Source organism: Ceratotherium simum, chromosome 4 (assembly GCF_057802395.1).
Source record: "Ceratotherium simum simum isolate JZ-2026a chromosome 4, ASM5780239v1, whole genome shotgun sequence".
Taxonomy (NCBI): domain Eukaryota; kingdom Metazoa; phylum Chordata; class Mammalia; order Perissodactyla; family Rhinocerotidae; genus Ceratotherium; species Ceratotherium simum.
The window spans coordinates 87,384,504-87,402,380 of NC_141903.1; the positions used below are offsets into that span (position 1 = coordinate 87,384,504).

The 17,877-nt window shown below is 41.2% G+C and overlaps 1 protein-coding gene across 1 annotated transcript in view; it reads left to right on the forward strand.

Annotated features, from left to right (window-relative positions):
• The window catches only part of LHFPL2 (LHFPL tetraspan subfamily member 2), a 144,837-nt gene that overhangs the window by 61,700 nt on the left and 65,260 nt on the right, over positions 1 to 17,877 (forward strand). The window contains exon 2 of the mRNA XM_004420430.3: positions 3,345 to 3,402. The gene's annotated coding sequence lies outside the window, so the exon portion shown is untranslated. The remainder of the gene's footprint in view (positions 1 to 3,344; positions 3,403 to 17,877) is intronic.

Consider the following 17,877-nt stretch of genomic DNA (forward strand, 5'->3'; position numbering starts at 1 on the left):
TTTTAATTTTTATAAGCTTCCTTGTGTTTAACAACTAGTAAGTGAAAAACATAATTGCACATAGAGAAATGGAAAAATGGTGAAATCGCAGCCCCTGGGAGGACCCTGAAGGGTCTTCTCAGAGATTAAAGGCAGAACACATCTCTTCATTGAGTTACATATCAATTAACAATTTAAAACAAAGCAAGCAGATAAAAAGGCAGCACCAGCCTTGCCTCAGATGCCCTGGGTTCTCTTCTTGACCCAGTTGCTGACTAGTAGTGTGACTTACTTTTTAGAATTTGTTTCCCTCAAATTTCAAATGAGGCTAAAATTTTTTCCCTGCTTGTGTTGTGTAGTTGTTAGGATTCAATGTGATACATGTGTATGGATTCAGATCTTTACTTCTTGCAAGCCGTGTGACTTTCAGAAAGTTTAAACTCTGTGCCTGCTTCTTCATCTTTAAAACAGGAGAATCCTAGTACCTACTTCAGGGTTTTTGTGAGAAGTAAATGAGTTAATTCCCATGAAGTTCATAGAACAGTGCCTGACAGTTAATGCCTAATACAATGACTAATTTTTTTGAATTTTTGTGGGCTCTATGACTTGGTATATTTTTAGTCTACAGTATTTTTTTGAAATAGCATTTTTTTTTTTTTTTTTTTTTTTTTTTTTGTGAGGGAGATCAGCCCTGAGCTAACATCCATGCTAATCCTCCTCTTTTTGCTGAGGAAGACCAGCTCTGAGCTAACATCTATCGCCAATCCTCCTCCTTTTTTTCCCCAAAGCCCCAGTGGATAGTTGTATGTCATAGCTGCACATCCTTGTAGTTGCTGTATGTGGGATGCGGCCTCAGCATGGCCGGAGAAGCGGTGCGTCAGTGCATGCCCGGGATCCAAACCCGGGCCGCCAGCAGCAGGGCGTGCGCACGTAACCACTAAGCCACGGGGCTGGCTCTGAAATAGCATTAAAAAAAATAATAATAACTATAATGCCCTATCTACTGACCTAAACCCAATAACAGAATTGGTGTGTTTTATCTTTCTGATCACTTTGGTGGTTTCACAAGGGGTGTCTTCGTTGTCAGAAAAGCTTAATCATGATACTGAAAACTTATGCCTTTTTTCTTCAGAACTTAGGCAGAAATTTATTTATTCTAGCAGGTACTTTTTTTTTTTTTTTTTTTTTGCTGAAGAAGATTTACCCAAGCTAATATCTGTGCCAGTCATCCTCTATTTTTGTATATGGGTCACTGCTACAGCATGGCCACCAATGAGTGGTGTAGATCCGCGCCCGGGAACCTTGCCCAGGTCACTGAAGGGGAGTGCACTGAACTTAGCCACTAGGCCACAGGGCCGGCCCTGCTAGGAAGTACTTTTTACTGGTAGTGTGAGTTTGGAATGCTTTAAGTGGGACTCAAGATACGGCCCTGCCTTCTCTATTATTGTTAGGGTCTTGAGATCTGTCTTAATTGTCCAGAGCTTTGCTTGTGTTGTATGTAACAAAAGAGATCTTTAAAATGTTATCTTTGATTTTGGACTGTGCTAATTCAAGTATTTTTGTGACTCATTTAGCTTTTACACATAATGAGATGTTGATCAAGAACTCTGTTTATAACAGACCCATTCATAATAATCCTAGTGGCTTATTTCACAGAAGCGGTTTCCAGAAAAAAATACTGATCATGACTTCCCATGACTTTCCCTAAGGGGTAAAATAAAGTTGTGGGAAATGCTTGGAATTTAACTAGCAATTAACTTATAAAGAACCATTTTTTAAAAGTCGTAATTCCCCTAAGCTATTATAACAAAGGACTTTATGAGTTCAGAATTCTGTTATTTATTCAATATTTTTGTAAAGTGAAACCCAGTGACTATGGTCCAGTGTCTTCAGGTTTGTTACTGAACTAAAATGATTTTTTTAGATCGAGGGGCCTCTGAGCCCCATACTGGCTTTTCAACCTCAGGTCGAGTTTGGATTAACACTGATGCTGCTGCTGTTAAACTAGTTATCTGGATATAAGTGTGGATGTTCGTGGCCTGATATTACAGACTTTCATTATCAGAGTTTGATGATGTGTATATTTGAAAGTTTGATTATACAAAATGGTCATGTGGCCTTTTCCTGTTTTCCTGTTTATCAGTAGAGTTGAGGCTGTTGAATGTTTTCTATTTGATCCATCTTACTTGGAGTTAAAAATATTTCTTCCCTCCTAATTGTGTTTTTAATATTTCTTGAACTCTAAACCTTTATTTCTAAATTTTTACTCGTGTACTATTTTACATTATAGTCTTAAATAGCATGATTAGGATAATCATTTTGAAATGAAGAAATTATTTTTAAACATGCAAAATCACAAGTTCATTTTGTCTGCTGGTTAATTTCTTTTCCAGAGTTTTCGCATTAAGGAATGTCAGCTTTCTATTTGGGGAGGTGATGATAGACTATGTAGAGTAGAAGGTGCCTTCAAGGGGCCACGTGACAGGGTGAAAAGAGCATGATTTCCAAACTGGGGAAGGTTCTCTGCTTCTTTCAGCATCAGTTTCCTCATCTGTTAATGGACATATGCCTGTTTGGAAAGGTTATAATCTGATGCCACATAGTCCTGGGTGCACAGTAGATTTCCAACAAATGGTAACTTTGATATTTTATGTTAGAAATTTGTTCCGTTTATGTTTAATATTTCAAAGCAATGCTGAACAGACATTTTGGGATTCTCTGTGAACATATTAATAGGCTTTTAATTTTCTAAGGTTACTTGAAGGCTTTGAGAACACTCAAAGGAATACTTGATTTCTGAATAAACGAACTGATCATTAAATAAAGTCTTGCTTCTGTATTCCCCTGTTTACTATGTTAGAGTTTTAATGACCATTTTTCCATTTCTCCAATCTTTGACATCCTTGCAAATTTAGCTTTTAAAAAAGTTAACAGAGTAACTGAAAAGGATATAAAGTGCTACTAGGATAGTTTCATCATTTGCAATTTCATATTTCGTTCCTTAATTTGTTTCTAGATTATTTGAGCCTTTTATGGTTGTTCATCAAGTGCCCTCAAGGACACAAGTTGTATTTTCAAGTTGGTCCCTTTGTGAAGGGAAAGGAAAGAATATAATAAGGTGCATGTTCAGGGCTGCAACTTTTCCACTGCCATCTTATTTTTTCTGGTTCTTCAGTGGTTTGGACTCTGTGTTAGTGTGTCAGTGGTCCTGGGAAGGGGTGGCTGTGTTCTAATACAAGTTGAACTATATGGAGCCTGGGGACCAATATTTGAAACATCACATATTTTAATGAGACATAAAATTGCATGATAAGTCTTTGTGTTTAAAAAAAAAATCTAACGTTTTGTTCAATTTGTTCCTCTAGGTGGCATTTTTCTGAAGTTGTTCATTGAGACTTCCCAGCATTCCTGCAGATATAATAGGTAAGTAAATGAAATCAGATACCCATATTGTCAATGATTCTTTGGAAACACTTACAGGTGGGTAGCAACTTACTTCTTGAAAGAAGTGCAGTGTTTCAAACTTTTGGACCCTGAATGGTAAACACTAGGTTTTTTTTGGCTAGAAACACCACTTGGATGAGCATACGTGAATGTTGTAAAGGACCCTGTAAGGTTTCATAAATGGTATTAAATTTAATGCTATAGTTTCTATGCTTCAATTCTGACATGATTTGTCCTGTCACTATTTATAAACAAGTCTCAGAGCTCTTTACAGTGGGCATGGCTGACTTTAAGTTGTCTTTCGTTTTGAGCTTCTCTTTGGACCATTTCACCGTTTGTTATATTTCTCCCTGAAAGGGGAAGTAGAGATGGCCAATTCAAATTACCCAATTTTATTACTTGATGACAACTCAGGTAGAGGAATTGCCTAAATAAGAATTGAAAACAGTTGACTAAAAGGTGATTTATGATTACCTCTTAAGATTTTAATTTATAAAGGTCACTTTGGGAAAATATTAGTAACAATAATAGGGGTTGAGTAATCTACAGTATGCATTCAAGAAAATCGAGATAGTGGAAGTTCAATAATTGTCCCTAAAGACTTGAATCCAGCTCTGCTTCTCGCAAGGGAGAGGCCTGTTCAGCCTGTGCCTGTAAGGCCTTGTTATGAACTTGAGGACGCAGCTCAGGCTAAGGTAGCCAGTCCGTGTTATGGATTTGGGACTGACCGACGCCCTATCCAAAAGAGTCTGCCATGCACAGGGGATTTGCAGAGTATTTTCACGGACATTATCTCATTTGTGGAAAAGTGATCTTTTTAGCTTACGGATTCTGGGGAAGGAAAATTGCTCTTATGTCATGAATTGAACTATTGATTTCTCAAATGATATAAAATTGTTCTAACAACTACTACTGCTTGGGTTAGATTAGGAACTTTGATTCTTTTTTTTTTTATTTTATGGGAACTGTAAACACTTGTGAGTTATGAAATTATTTGAGCAAAGTTCTTCTCATGGGAACGCCAGGGCTGACCCAAGACAAGTGGGTGTCCTGAGAAGGCTGATCATTCACTGGCACCTTATCTAACTGATAACTTTAAATATCTGCTCCATGTTTATTTAGTAAGGATGAGAGAAACTGATTTTCTATTAATAAAGACTATTAATAAAAAATATATACCTTTTCCTGTATGTTGAAAATAAGGAATTTATTACATGTGATTTCCTGAACCAGGTGTTTGTAAACTTCTTTAAAATTTGGCTAATAATAACACTCTGCCATGCGTTGTTCAGATCGAGAATTTCAGATGCCTGCCAGCCAGGTGACATTGGGGTCGGTAGTGAGGTCTGTCTTTACTTGTACAGTTCTATGAGGGAAAATATTCTCAACAGAGACAGTCTGTGCTGGTGAGGAGTGAGCTTGTTTCCACTCAGAGCACTGTCTGCTTGAATGGAAACAGGCCTGATTGCCTTTTTGCCCGTTATGTAAGGAGTCGCATGTAACCTCCAAGTTAAGTGGCTCCATATTTCTGATGTGTTCCAGTGATGGTTTAGTCCCCCATTGTGGGTTGTCGCCCTGGATTGCTGCCAGGCTGGCCTGTTTAATCCAGCTCTGGGGAACAGCCAATTCCATTCTGCCAGTGGCTTCAGGAGTTAAGTCGTGTTCACCCTTGAAATTCCCCTCTCTAAAGATTTAACCAGATAAACCCAGCCTTCTCAGTGCCTTTTTTTTTTTAAATTGTGAATTAATCCCATACAAGTAAAATAAAACTTTACCAAGTTAGACAGACACAAGAACAGCCATTCTGAATTAACAGTATCTGAATTATGGAGAAATCTGATCCTACTCTCTATTATATACGGTCACTCACATTATATCAACTTGGTGGAAGGTTTCTCTTGAGCAGAGAGAGCCATTGTGGTTTGGGGAGAGCCTTGTCATCAGGAGGTCCTAGGCTGAGACTCCACCTCTGCTGGCCACAGACCTGGGCTGGAATTCCGACTGTGGTGTGAGTTAGCTGTGAGACCTAAGGCATGTTTCTTTACCTGATGGAACTCCCATCTCTTTATGTGTGGATACCCCTTCTACCCAAAGTGGTTTGGCAGATTGAACGAGGCAAAGATGGCAATGTGTGTGGTTCATAGCAGACAGCAAGTGCCCCCTGCCTGGCTCCCTGACACCAGGTATTTTGGCAAGAGCATTGGACATGGAGTGGAGGAACTGCCCTGCTGGGTACCTCCTATGCCTCCTGGTAAAGTGACTAGGTAATGGCTGCTCTGTTCTGTCCTGCCTACTCCGTGAGGATTGTGAGGAGCCTTTGAAAAGTGTGAATTTAGGGTGTGTGGTTAGTATTAGGGGGCTTCTAGTGGGCAGACTTTTTTTTTTAATCTAGTCAGACTTTCTGGGCTTGAATCCCAGCTCTACACCTTATAATTAGGTGTATGATCTTGAACAAATTATTAACAGCCTCTCTGGCTCTCACCTGTCTCACAGGATTGCTGTGAGACTAAATGACGTACTGTGTGTAAAGTGGGGCATATGGAACTAGCACCTAGTGAATCTCAATAAATGTGCTGATAAATTCACCAGGACACAAGAAGCGAGGCAGAAAATCTGACTTGAAAAAATATCCATGGTTTTAAAATCTCTCAAGTTTGAACTTGGGCTTATTGAACTGCTCTTATATCATGGTATGTTAGTTTAGACCAGAGAAGATCATCTTTGTCCTGAGTAAACTGAGAGTGACCATATCCTGCAGTGGGACTTGCTCATCAGAAGAGCAGAGCATTGGGAATTAGTCTTCCTGGGTTTCCTTTATGAGTATAAAGGGATCTTTCCCCATTTGGGGAAATTCTAGTAAGGGGGAATTCTCACTAGAATTGACCAAATGAGCAACGTAAAAGCTCTCGTCTTGCATAGTCCAATATGGTGGCCACTTCCCACATATAGCCATTGAGCACTTGAAATATGGCTAGTACATCAGACGCACTGACTTTTTAATTTCATTTAATTTGAGTTTATTTAAAATTTAGAACTGATAGTTAATTCATTTACTGGAAAACTTTTAAGTATATTTGGGACAACTTGGCTATCTGCTTTTTCAACAGTAAATTTTATCAAGTTTAAATGAGATCAAGTATTTCTGATGAAAGTTTAGTGCCTGACTTGAGATGTGCAAAATATGCATTTTGAAGTATTAGAATTAGAAAAAAAGGATGTAAAATATTTTTAATACTTTTTACGTTGATGATATGTTGAGATGGTAGTATTTTGGATATTTGAGGTAACTATATTATTAAAATTCATTTCTTTTTGCTTTTTTAGTGTTGCTACTAAAATTTTTAAGTAACGTACGTAGCTCATGTAAAATTTCCATTGGACAATGTTGCTCTAGAAGATCCTTGACAGAATTGGATAATTTCTAATTTATTAAGTAAAATATTTTCCCCAGTAGATTGTGAAAATTATGAAAGTGGTTTTTTTCTTTTAAGGATTTGGTATACAGTCTACCAATTAACAAGTTTAGAGGAAGTTTTAAAGATATTCAAAATTAGAAAGAAAAAGAAAAAGCACATAGCAGATGTGTTCTCTGAACCTGATGCACCACGGCCTAAGGCTCCGTTTCAGTGTCTTTGCTGTAGTCCTTCCCATCAGCTTCCTTATGAAATGTACCAAGGGAGGCCCTCACGCCGTCCCCCAGGTTATGAACCCAAGCATGAGTTTTCAGTGAAAGATTCTGCTTCCTGGATGCTTGTTGACTTGGACATTTGATGCAGGTACCACGTTCCCAGGTCCCATTTTGCCATGCCCCAAGAGGTCAGTTTAGGAAATGTCATCCAGGAGAAGTGACTTTTAATTACCCAGAGTGAATTAGCACTCTCGTCTTACTGTGGTACCAGAAATACGGAGATAAATTCCTAAGAGAATGATTGCTGGCTGAGTGTTGAGTTGTCACCAGAGTGTGTATGAAACATGAGAAGATAATCCAATTAAGATTATTAGTATTTTGTCTGACATTCATGTCCTGGGTGACACTTCAGTGTATTCTAAGAGGTGGGGGAGAGTATTTGATTTGGCATCAGACTGGCCTGGGTGTGAGTCCTGGCTGTGTGACAGGTAGTGGTAGTAAGGTTTCCTAACCTCTCTGATCCTGTTCCTGTGTAGCTGGTGCCGACAAACACCAGCCAATTTCCTTGTCAAAATTCTCCCATTGTAAGTACTTGATCTGTGACACCTGCACCCCTTTGATGATAAACATGGCAAATACATCGACATCCTTGTATTTTCCAGACTAAGAGAATGAGAGAGTTTACTTTCCAGTGTTGTAAGCTCTAGCCAGGAATTAAGCAGGATTAAGGATTAATATTTCTATATTAAATAGAAACCTTTATCAAATTTCATGAAGAGCCTTTTGCTAAAGAAAAGTGGTTTTTCCTTGCAGAGAGTTTAGCTGTTGCGACATTGAGGTTTTTAAATTCCGGTATTAGAGTCTAGAATTCTTTTCCACCAGCAGCTTGGAAGCACTTAATAGGAGATGGTGTAATAGGTTCTCCCTTTACTGAGGGTAAGTTGGACTAAATGTATGCTTTCTGGATAGGAAAATGATAAAATAAAATATGAATAGACAGTGGTTTTCAAGATTTAGTGAAAGCAAATCGAAGTAATTAAAAGCATTAGAGACTTAAAGCAAATGCAGTTCTTTTTCTGCTTTTGTTACTTGCACGTTAACAGCTTATCTTTTTTCTGATGTAAGTTCTGACTAGAGTCCTGAGAATTCTTCCCAGCCCGGGCATTCTTCTTCCTATGAAGAGTTGCTGCCCTTGGTAGACTGTAAACTTCTGGAGGGCAGGTCTGTCTTCCATTATAGCCTCTATGCCCAGTACAGTAGGTGCTCAGTGACTTCAGCTGAGTGGGTGGAGGATAAATGATGGTTAGACTGTGGAGCTGGTTCTGTAACAGTCTCTGAAGAGAGCTCTACCTGAGTGAATTATAGACTGCCCAGCACAGCGCCTGACACATGTTGTGTGCTCAGTAAACGTTGGGCAAATGGAGGCGTGAATCTCCATAAACTGGAAGTATACCTTCCGATTTATAAGGGACTTCTGGGAGTATGACCCATTTATAATTTGGGAAGCCATGAAGGTTCTTTTAAGCAGAGAAGTGAAGTTGAACATTAAGAAGGCACCATGGGGGGCAGTCTGACCAGAGGCCAGGAGACCAGGTAGGAAGGTGTCAGTGGCGAGAAACAATGAGGGCGAGGGGGAGGCTCGGGAGGGGAGGGTGGGCAGGGCTGCAGCAAACTGATGGAGCACGTTCCCGGGGCACAGGTGCCTGTGGGGTTAACTTTCGACAGGACCTGGGGCAGCTCTGTGGCAGAGGAAGGGTGGGATGGCCATAGTTAAGATTAAAGTACTAAGCATAGAAGTTAAGAGAATTCTCATCTGGTGGCCTTAGTTCTTTTGAGAAGTGGGAAAAGTCTTCTTCTTTGGGGAGAGGAGGTGAAACTGAGGGTTTGAAAAGAAGAATGCATGCTTCCCTGCATGGAAAGGAACTCTTCTCAGTGCTGATGTGGCCAGAGCATCCATCCTCTGAATTCTGGTGCTCTGTCTGATGGATTATTGCACAGGGAATTCTGGTACTCCACAAGGATGTTCTGGATCTCCCATCGATAGGTGTATAGTTTTGTTGTGATCCAATGCTGAAGTCTATGAAAAAGGCTAATCACAAATCCTCCAGCAGGTAGATTTGGTTCTGAGTGGTACTCCTCTGGTCATTCCATCTACACGAGGAAATGCCGTGATCCTTACATAGAAAGCTTTTTTACTTTAATGATTCACTTTTCAAATTGCTCCTTGAAAGGAAGGGCATGAACTGACCTCAGCTGAATGATTATACACTGGGATGCTGTAGAAGTGTCTCTCTCATCGTCACTGTAAAATATATTGATTCTTTTATATGAAGCTTATTAATACAGATAAGTTGTAGCTGTATGTGTTTTTATTTGGCATTCTTTTTACCATTTCCCATGTCAAACCACAGCAGTCCCTGCTTACCGCTCAGGAAGGCAGTAGTGTAGCTCTCAAGTTCAGAGATCCTGCCCCCAGAAACGCCCTCTGTGCCCTTGGAAACTTCGTCATGACTTCCTAACAGAAATTGACTTCTTCTGAAATAAATATTGATTTAAACTACGTTCCCTTTTGGATTAATTCAATAACCAAAGTAAAGCTTTTGTAATGTTTTCCCTCTCTTGTGCTCTCACGCTGGGGGAACCATTAGTCATACAGTGGTCCTGTCCTGTCCTTGACACCCCTGGCACCAGCCTCCCCCAAGCTATGGGCCAGCCACTCACCACAGATTATAGGGCTGGGGTGCCAGGCAACATGTAAAGATGGGATTGGCCCCAATCTCTTTACCTTATGTTACCAGCCCAGAACAGCCTGGGAAAAACTCTTAAAGCTAATTGGCACGCTCAGATGAACTTGGAAATGTACCTAATTTTGATCCAAATTGTTCTGTATACACAGCCAAGTTATATTAGGAAATGGACACTTCCTGTCATTAACTCACAGCTTAGGTCATCTCTTTCATGTAATGAAGGCAAATATGACTGAAAATCCACTTTAGAAATCTAGTGTGACTAATATGAAAGAGCTGGTTCCTCTCTCGTTGTCTCACCACCACGTTTCTCTCTTCTTGCTTCCTTAAGTTGCATGCCTGATTCAGTTGAAGGTCAATCCATTTTTCTCCTAATATTCATGGAGTGGCTATGGTTTGGAAAGACACAGTCAGCCTAGGGTGGTGATCAGCTGCCTTCATGGACTCCTCATCATTATTCAAGGTCAGGGTAGCCAGTTTATTGGCCATTTACACCCCGTATCAGGTACATTTAAGTCTATCCTTCTAGAAACTGCCAGGCATTTTGGTACAAGGATAGTTGCAGAGAAAGTCACTTGGGCAAACCCCCAGGAGTTATATTTTTCTTTAGCTGCTGTAATATTCTGTTTTATGCTTGCATATTTATATCATTTGCACATCTCAAAGCAAAGATGGTTTTTCACCTCAGTTTTCCCTATGCCCTTGAATACTGGTATACTCCTGAAGCCAAGCAATGGCCCTTATGTACTGACTATTATGGCTGGACTAGAATTGCAAGAAGATGTTTATGTGTGTTTTTCTCTCGATTATCAAAATCCATGTTCATACAGAAAAGTATAATCATTCAGGGAAGAAAAGAGTCTCTCTTCTTGTACATTCTTTTCTTCACGAAGTTGAGTGCTTACTCTCTATACAACTTTATACTCAGTTACTTTTTAAATATTATATTATAAACATTTCCCCATATCATAAAAAGTTTCTTGTTAAAGCATTTTAATGGTTGAATATTCTATTTTATGATATATATTTAAATCATTTTAACCATTCTTCAATTTTCAACATTTGAGTTTTCTGATTTTTTTAACTGTTAAATATAAACTTTGAATGCCCTTTCACAGGTATCTGTTCAGTTTTAAAAATATATCCAGGAAACTTGGGCTCCCCTTGGCGCAGTATAAGAGGGTGCTTGTTCTGTCACACTCTGAAGACCATCGAGTCCTTAAGTCTTTGTGTTCGGGAAGGAAGAATGGCATCTCATTTTGATTTTTACTGTTTTTACTACTAATGAAATTGAACGTTTTTTGTAAATAGAGTAACCATTTGTATTTTCTGTTTTGTGATCGTTTATGTCCTTTTCAGGTGAAATTGTCATTTATGACAATTGTGACAGTTTTGATCTTGTCCCATTTTCCTAGAAAGGTTTATCGGGATGGATAACTTTGCACATACAAAATTGTCCTATATTCGAGGGGAAATCAGGTGTGGAAGTGTCAAAGAGAACACACTTGGAAGTTCTAATGTGACTTCTTGGTTGTGACTGTTGGCACCGGGAAGGGCAGCTCTACCCAGTCAGCTCCCCCATCCTACCTCACCCAGACCTTGTGCACACCTCCGTCATCACCCTGCATCCTGCCCTGGGTACTTCCCTCTGATTGTCCAGGGAAGACATGGTAGGACTGCTGTTGACAGAATAATAATAATAAACACAACATGTTGGCTCATAATAAAGTGTTCAGTGATGCCGTGAAGTGATTCTTACCTGCTTCTCTTCTTCTAATGTTTCTTCTCAGACTGCTTGGCTGACTTTTCGTGCCTGCCCCTTAATCATCGTTTCCAGGTGGTCTTTGACCCCCCTTTCTCTTCTTCATCTCCTTACATTCTCCAAATTATCTAGCTCACTTCATGCCCTCAGCTGCTACCCACGGGCCAGACCTCCCCAGACCAAACCTCTCCTCCAGGCTGCAGACCCACATAGCCACTTGCCGGTTGGGGGTCATCCCCTGGTGTCCCACTGGCACGTCTAATGCAATGTGCCCCCAAATGAACCTGCTCCTCCTCCGTGACTGGCCCTGTGGCCTGGCTTCTCTCTCCCACTAAAAAGACCTCCATTCCATCCACCAAGCCAAGCACCCAGTGAGCATCTGGAAACCCTCCTTTCCCTTGTTGCCCGCATCCCACAGGTAATGTGAAGTCCTATCAGTTCTGCCTCCTTTATTTACATCCCTGTTCCTCCTGCCTTAGTCCAGGCTTACCTCCCTGAATGAATGACTGTATGTGTGTTTTCCCAATTAGATAGAGTCTTAAATAAATAGATTAGGTTTCTCTAAAATAAATCAAAATTGATATTTTGCAGGACATGGTATTTTAATGGAATATTTATGAATTCTTTGTATGAAGTGAATCCTTATCCATTAATTTACCTTTTTAGAAACTTGAATTCTTTACTTACTTGCTTGGTATAAAGCAAAGAACACCTTGAATAACATCTGATACATATTAGTCAAATGAGAGTCCCTGGACGTTACTTTCTAGTTAAACCGCTTTTGATTTGAGGGCTTGTCATTTTTTCTTTGGGCCATAATTATTTCCATATTGCAAAATGTATTGTTTTTTGTAATATAGGAATTATCCTTTATTAGCTAGTTTTTCAACTTCCCCTCCCAGGGAACTCAGGCAAGAAGTACAAATATTTTCATAAGAGTCTTTGAGGGAGTAAAATTAATATTTTTGAGAATGAAAATATAGTGAATTGTCTCCTAAGGATTGAAAGTCTTTATTAAGATAGCAAAATATCCTTCCCCAAGGGTAGTTTTTTTCAGGGCTTATTGGAAATATGGTGCTGGGAAGAATAAAAGGAAATTTAATACCATGGAAGTTGGAAACAGCCACTGCAATCCAACCTGTTTTTAGAACACATATAACACTCTAATTCCCAGAGATTTAAGACAGCTCAGTTCGCTTCCTGAGGCCGTCAGACTCATTATGATTATGACACGGAACGGTTCTTCACAAACATGCCATGACAGTGTTTTATTTACTGTGAATATTTACTACCCTTGAATATGGGGTGCCCCGTGGGTCTATCTTCCCTTATCGGTATTAAGTTGCTTCAGTGTTGCTACTCTTCTTAGGTCGGGTTCCCCAGAGACAGATCCTACGACCAGGACTCAAGCAAAAGTCGGTATTTGGAAGGTAGTCCTGGAAAGCATTAAGGGACTAGGGATGTGAGGTTGGGAGAATAAAGCCAATAAAGGGATGTTCTTGAGCAGGTTGCTCCGTCCCTGGTGAATTCTAGGAAACTTCCTTCGGAATCATCCCATCTGAGGGGCCAGCAAGCAGGGATATGTCTCCTCCAACTCACATCCTTCATTGACTGATGGCTGCTCTTGAGGCCAGCACTTAAGTCTGCTCCTTGCTGGGGCCAAAGGAGACCCTTCAGGTGGGGTCCTGAGTGCTTGCTGTAAGCATGTGTGGGAATGGGGAGCTGCAGGGATACAGGTGGGGCACTACCAACAGTACCTGCTGAGTGCACCGCTTTGGTATGTTTAACACTGATAGACAAGTTCACTTCAGGGAGACGCCGCAGATGGTCGGAAAGAAAGCACATGCGGAGATTGTTGGTATCAGTGCCTGATAGATGTCGGAGTGAATTGAAAAGATATCGAGAATTTGATACCACTCATCCTGAAACTGAGAAGGGAAGATGTAGGGAGAATCTCTGAGAGGTGTCTAGATGTTGGTCCTAAAATGACATATTGTGCCTCAGTAACAAACGGAGCAACCAGATTGTCAGGGCTCCTTACAGGGTTGAGATTTCCTCGTTGCTAATCAGCCTACAGAATTATAACTAGGCCCACAAGGAAATTACGATATTTTTTCCGTGCTCTCACATCTGGAAGAAAACAAAAATCTGACGGAAATCTGTGGCCAGCCGAGTCTGAACAGAGCCACCTTCATTACTTTGGGAAATTCCTGGGGAAGGAAAGAAGGTAAAATCCAGTGCCGTTGGTGGACCTTGGAAAGAATTCTCTGCTTTTATTCCTTTCTGTTATACAACAGTCTCGATGACACATCTTAACATGGAAAATATATCCTAATATCCTGTTGACTCTTCTGTTAGTGTCATTTAAGGGATGAGGGGTAAGATCTTGAAGCTGTCAGATACCTAATCATTCAGACCTGTTGTATGATGCCGGAGCAACAGTAGGGCAGTGTCCCTGTCCCTAAAGAGCCCCAGCCCAGCCATGAGAGGGCAAGCAGAGAGTCTCTGCCACTGTGATAAACTGATTATACTGGGGACAGAGGAAGGAACAGTTAATTCTGCCATTTGGGGAAGGCATCTGAGAGCTGTGACATTTGAGTTGGGCCTTAAAGATGGCTAGGTTTCCCTAAGGGATGAAGGAGGAGAATGACAGTCCTTATGAAGACAAGTGTGGGCAAAGGCGAGGGGGCCTGAATGTGCAGAGCAGGGTCGGGAAGCATGAGCGGTTTGGTGTGGCTCAAAGACAAGGCGTAGTGAGGTTGTAAAGGCGAGCAGGAGAAGTCGGCTCTGGGAAGTCCTGAGGGCCTTGCCCCGCCTTTACCGTCTCTCCCACATTAATGTCAAAAGGTAGATACCATTTATGGCCGAGCCATTTCTATTGTCTCTTGTCCAAGTTCCTATCAAATATTCTGCCATTGTGGAAACAACTTGGGTGCAGGATGATGAATGGAGCTTGTAGAACCTGCTTGGAGTTTTCAGAGTCCCACCAATGCAGCCTTTTGGTAGTGAAAGCAACATTTTGTTCTAATGGCTAGTTAGTGATTCTGTATGGCCTGTGGGTGCCTTGTTGAAGGGGAAATTGACATGCTTCGTGCAGGTGGTCAATATTATACATAAAATATGTCATTTATCCTCTATTTGCCATGTATTTTCTATCACTCCAACAAACCCCAAGTGTTCTACATTTCTGGAAATATCTAGCTATATTTAATAGTATACAGAATTGGTTGTGCTTATTTTTTCCTAATTCCTTTCCCTCTCTGCACTAGATGTCTCCCAGTATTAGAGTGTTGGTGCTTTTGGCCATGCTTGAGGGGCATGCCCACTCTTAGAATTCTTCAGTATGCGGATTGAGAAAGGGGACAAAGTAATAAGTTGGCTTCAGGTGTTCCCTCATTTTACCTTAAGCAGTTAAATTCCTTTAGTATCAACTTTGTCATTTGTTTCTGATGGAGTAGCTACATTGGTAGAGGGAAAAAAACTCAAAGTGGTAGTATCCAGGTCCTAGAGTCATTTCTCAGGGTGAATTAGGAGCAGGAGCTGAAAGTGACTCCCAGACACATCTCTAGGAACCCCGAGGAAGGTTGGTCTAATTACTGTCTCTCTGAATCTTGGATTGACTAGTCTTCTTGCTGTTTAAGTTAAAAATTGCACATAGTTCATCCACTTCCAAAAAGGCTCTCTGAATGGCTTTGCTGTAGAACTCCTCCAACCAGTCACCTTGTTTATTTCTTAGACTGACCAGTGCACTCACGATTCCTTCTCCCTTAGGAATTTCTGCTTCCTCTTTTATTATTCATGGAGTATTTTTTTCCCATGGAATTCCCCACTCCTCTGTAGATTCACGTTTATTGCATCCTTTGAAACTGCATTCAGACTTCCAGGAGATGTTTCCCTGATGATTTCACAACATAAAATAGTCCTAAAGTGTTTGACCCCAAAGAAAGAAATGTCAGGACAGCTTGAGTCTGATTTAGTAAATTGGCCCCTAACTGCTGTGTATCTTTGGTGACTCATTGTCCTTTATCAGTAAACATAAGAATAATCAACTCTAAGAAACTGACCCAGCACCAGACGCATAGATCTTTCTCTACTCCTTGTCAGTCACTCTCCCCAATACAAGAGAAAATACAAAGTAAATAGGATATTTGTTCAGTCTTGTATTTAACATCCACTATTGCAGTGTGCCTTCCCTGAGCACTGGAACTCTTCTCCATGTGCAGGGACTGGGTTGGGGGTCTGGTCCTTGAATTTGAGGAGACTGCTCTTGTTGTTCCTGGTCTTGTGAGTACTATCCTCCTAAGAGCCCTAAACGTGGATTTCACTTGGCCTTGCTTGCATGAATCTTCACTCACTATTGGGACCATCATGGTCTCATGCCCAGAGCATTAGATCACTTTTTCCATATCATAGTTACTGAAAGCTGCCAATGGAGAACCTGGTTTTGAGGATAGATGAGCATTTTCTTTCTGATTGAGCAGAAAATTATATGGGAGGGTACAGATTGGTGGCCAATAGACAGGTAAGAAGTAGAGAGTTTCTTTAGGGGTTAGTCAGCCTCTTGCAGAAGAATGTTGGTTATGTGATTTTTACTGAATTTCAAGCTTGTGAAGTTTAGTCAGAGTGAACCTTAACATTATTCTGTAGAGATCAAGGCCTCTGTCAATGCTCAAAAATATTAATCTGAAGACAAAGACCCCAAACTTTTGTGCATACAACTTTTAGGAGAGTTTTCTAGGGTTAACCAAGGTGATTTCAAGTAGAAGTTTCTCCATGTCTAATTCCCTGAGAGAGAACTGTGGTACCCTTTAGTTTTATAACCCCGACTCGGGACTCGCAGTGGTATGTGCTACTTCCATATATTAGAAGGCATTTTGGACACGTGACATTTCTAGGACATTTCATAAGCCATCAAGACTAAGTATGCTAAACTAGAACTGTTCCAAAAATCCAGGATTCATGACCACACCTTCCATTCATGGTGTTAAAGGAAAGTAGTCTTTCTCGGCTTCTATACACTTATTTGTTCATCATGAAACGAAGTCAAACGGGATTTATTTTTATCGCTGGACTTCTCAGAGACTTTAACATGCTAGTGTGTACATTGGCTCTTCAAGGGTGGGATATAGGATTCAGGATTTGTTCTGGGACCCCTTTGATCTGAGAGTACCTAAGACCATCTGCCAGAACTCATGTCACTCTGACACGGTGGGGGAGATGCTGGCATGTGGTAGATTAAGAATGGTCACAAATCCTTTTTAGCTCTTCCCATCCAGAACTGGAGCCTTATTTCCCTAACCCTTGCATCTGGGCTGGCCTTCTGACTTGCTTGGGAGTGAGCGAGACAGCAGAAGTATCAGGTGAGTTCCAGAGCCTGGACCTCAAGAGGTCTGGCAGCTTCTCTTTTGCCCTGTTGGGACTCTGCCATGACATCTCCATGTAAAGAAACCGGTCTTGCCTACAAGAGGAGGAGAGACCCGTGGAGGGGAGCTGTGGTCCCCCATCGGCAGGTAGTGTTAACTGCCAGACCTGTGAAGGAAGCCTTCCCGGGCCTTCCAGCACAGCTGACCCAGCTGAGAGCAGTGCATGCATGAGCCCAGCCGCCCCACGGAATCATGAGAAGTAATAAATCATTGTTTAAAGCCACTGAATTTTTGGGCCGCCCCAGTGTTGCAGGCGGTTAAGTGCGCGTGCTCCGCTGCGGCAGCCTGGGGTTCGCTGGTTCGGATCCCAGGCGCGCACCGCTTGGCAAGCCATGCTGTGGCGGCATCCTGTATAAAGTGGAGGAAGATGGGCATGGATATTAGCCCAGGGCCAGTCTTCCTCAGCAAAAAGAAGACGATTGGCAGATGTTAGCTCAGGGCCAATCTTCCTCACAAAAAATAAAAATAAAGCCACTAAATTTTGAGGAGCTTTCTCACACAACCATAGTTAATGGATATACTGACATAGCAGTAGCACCCAACAAAAACTTTGAAACAAGACAGAAAAAATATGGTGGTTTATCTAATCAGGTACTTTCTGTGAGGATTTTCTGGCTTAAAACTAAATTTCTGGATGGGGATTTTCCAGAAACCTGAGTCAAGTGAATAGTTAACAGGAACATAATGTGTTTGGCACATGATTAACAGTGCCAGAAAATGGCAGCTGATCACAGCAGGAGTGACCCAGCGCGGGTCCTGCTGATGCTGCCTCGGAAAGGCTGAGGAACTGAGAGGGAGAGCTTGTAGCCGTCCCACCTGCTCTCAGGGCCATTTTCCCGAGGGCTGTCTGCCAGCTACCCCTGAAGGTGACCAGTGTCACTTAGGGCTCATTCT